The sequence below is a fragment of the Pan paniscus genome, chromosome 2 (genome assembly GCF_029289425.2).
Source record: "Pan paniscus chromosome 2, NHGRI_mPanPan1-v2.0_pri, whole genome shotgun sequence".
Classification (NCBI taxonomy): Eukaryota; Metazoa; Chordata; class Mammalia; order Primates; family Hominidae; genus Pan; species Pan paniscus.
In genome coordinates this window covers 72833597-72836399 of record NC_085926.1, presented here as the reverse complement: position 1 = coordinate 72836399, position 2803 = coordinate 72833597, and the positions used below count along the sequence as shown (strand labels likewise).

The following is a 2803-nucleotide window of genomic DNA, read 5'->3' as shown; positions in this document are numbered from 1 at the left end:
ATGGCAGACGGCCACTTGGAGCGGGCTGACAGGCGCATCTTCAAAATGGAAGTGGACTACAACGCCACGGTAGATCAGTGCCTACCCTAGTGTGAGAAGCTGGCCAAGGAAGGAAGACTTCGAGAAGTCATGGAAACCCTTCTCTCTTTGGAAAAACAGACTCGTACTGCTTCTGATATGGGGTCAACATCCCAAATCTTAGTTGCAGTAGTGAAGATGTGCTATGAGGCTAAAGAATGGGATTTACTTAATGAAAATATTACACTTTTGTCCAAAAGGCGGAGTCAGTTAATACAAGCTGTTGCCAAAATGGTTCAATAGTACTGTATTTATGTTGAGGAAATCACAGACCTTCCTATCAAACTTCAATTAACTGATACTCTATGAATGGTTACCGAAGGCAAGATTTATGTTGAAATTGAGTGTGCTCGACTAAAACATTAGCAACTATAAAAGAACAAAATGGTGATGTGAAAGAGGCAGCCTCCGTTTATAGGAGCTACAGGTGGAAACCTATGGATCAATGTAAAAGAAAGAGCAAGTGGAATTTATTTTGGAGCAAATGAGGCTCTGCCTAGCTGTAAAGGATTATATTCTAACATAAATCATCAGTAAGAAAATTAACACCAAGTTTTTCCAGGAAGAACACACAGCGAAATTAAAGTTGAAGTACGATAATTTAATGACTCAGCTGGATGAACATGAGGGATCCTATTTGTTTATTTGTAAGCACTACAGAGCAATATATAATACTCCCTGTATACAGGCAGAAAGTGAAAAATGGCAGCAGGTTATGAAGAGTGTTGTACCCTATGTTACCCTGGCTCCTTTTGACAATGAACAGTCAGATTTGGTTCACCGAATAAGTGGTGACAAGAAGTCAGAAGAAATTCCCAAATACAAGGATCTTCTAAAACTTTTTACCACAATGGAGTTGATGCGTTGGTCCACACTTGTGGAGGACTATGGAATGGAATTAAGAAAAGGTTCCGTTGGCAGTCCTGCAACTGATGCTTTTGGTTCTACAGAGGAAGGCAAAAAAAGGTGGAAAGATTTGAATAACAGAGTTGTTGAACATAATATTAGAATAATGGCCAAGTATTATACTCGGATGACAATGAAAAGGATGGTACAGCTTCTGGATCTATCTGTTGATGAGTCCGAAGCCTTTCTCTCAAATCTAGTAGTTAACAAGACCATATTTGCTAAAGTAGACAGATTAGCAGGAATTAACAACTTCCAGAGACCCAAGGATCCAAATAATTTATGAAATGGCTGGTCTCAGAAACTGAACTCATTAATGTCTCTGGTTAACAAAACTACCATCTCATAGCTAAAGAGGAGATGATGCATAATCTACAATAAGGGTCTTAATGCTTTTAAAAAAGAGTCAAAATTCGAAGTCATTTTTTGTTTAAAAAAAACTGTTTTAAAAAAAGACATTTGCATTACCAGCGAAATGATACAGTGTTACTTGAAAATGGGCTGGATGTAGTGGCTCACATGTGTTAATTCCTGAACATTAGGAGGCTGAGGTGGGAGGCGGTAATCCTAGCACTTTGGGAGGCTGAGACAGGAGAATCACTTGAGCCCAGGAGTTTGAGACCAGACTGAGCAACATAGGAAGGCTGTATCTCTAAAAAAATAAAAATAAATTAGCTGGATGTGGTGGCTTGTGCCTGTGGTCTCTCAGCTACTTGGGAGGCTCAGGTGAGAGGACTGCTTGAGTCCGGAAGGTCAAGGCTGCAGTGGACTATGATTGCACCACTTTACTCCAGCCAGGGCAAGAAGCAAGACCCTGTCTCTAAATGAATAAATGAATGAATGAATGAATGAATGAATAAATAAATAAATAAATAAATAACTCAGTCTGTGATATTCTGTTGTAGCAGCACAAAATGAACTAAACAGTGGAGAATATAGTATATGGAAAAATATATGTGCATGAGTGGGGGCAAAGAGCATATGAAAACTCTCCTTTCTACTCAATTTTGATGTGAACCTAAAACTGCTCTATTAAAAACTCAATTTTTATTTTTGGTTTTTCACTCAGGTATTCTGGCTCCACTGTCTATGGTTTTGCTTTTTTGTTTTGTTTTGTTTTTTTTATTTTTTTGTTTTTTTGAGGCAGTCTCACCTCACTTTGTTGCCCAGGCTGGAGTAGTGCAGTGGTGTGATCTTAGCTTACTGCAGGCTCCATCGCCCAGGCTCAAGCAATCCTTGCACCTAGGCCTCCAGGGTAGCTGGGACCACAGGTGTGCACTACCAAGCCCGGTTAATTTTTGTATTTTTTGTAGAGACAGGGTTTTGCCATGTTGGCCACGCTGGTCTCAAACTCCTAAACTCAAGTGATCTGCCTGCCTCAGCCTCCCAAAGTGCTGGAATTGCCGGCATGCATCACTGTGTCTGGCCTCCAGGTATCTATGCCTGGCCGCTAGGTGTCTATGTTCTTTTTGCTTTTTTTTTTTTTTTTCTTTTGAGATAGTCTCGCTCTGTCGCCAGGCTAGAGTGCAGTATTGCGCACTGCAACCTCTGCCTCCCGGGTTCAAGCGATTGTCCTGCCTCAGCCTCCCGAGTAGCTGGGACTACAGGCACGTACCACCACGCCCGGCTAATTTTTGTATTTTTAGAAGTGACAGGGTTTCCACCATGCTGGTCAGGTTGGTCTCAATCTCTTGACATTGTGATCCGCCCGCCTCGGACTCCCACGTGTCTATGTTCTTAAACATACTTCCCAGGGTGTGTGTGTGTGTGTGTGTGTGTGTGTGTGTGTGTGTGTTTGTTTGCTTGAGCAAAGAGAAGG

The 2803-nt window shown here is 41.5% G+C and overlaps 1 pseudogene; it reads left to right on the top strand.

Annotated features, from left to right (window-relative positions):
* On the top strand, nucleotides 1-1451 carry LOC100988897 (26S proteasome non-ATPase regulatory subunit 12-like; annotated as a pseudogene).
* Nucleotides 1452-2803: the final 1352 nt, after the last annotated feature.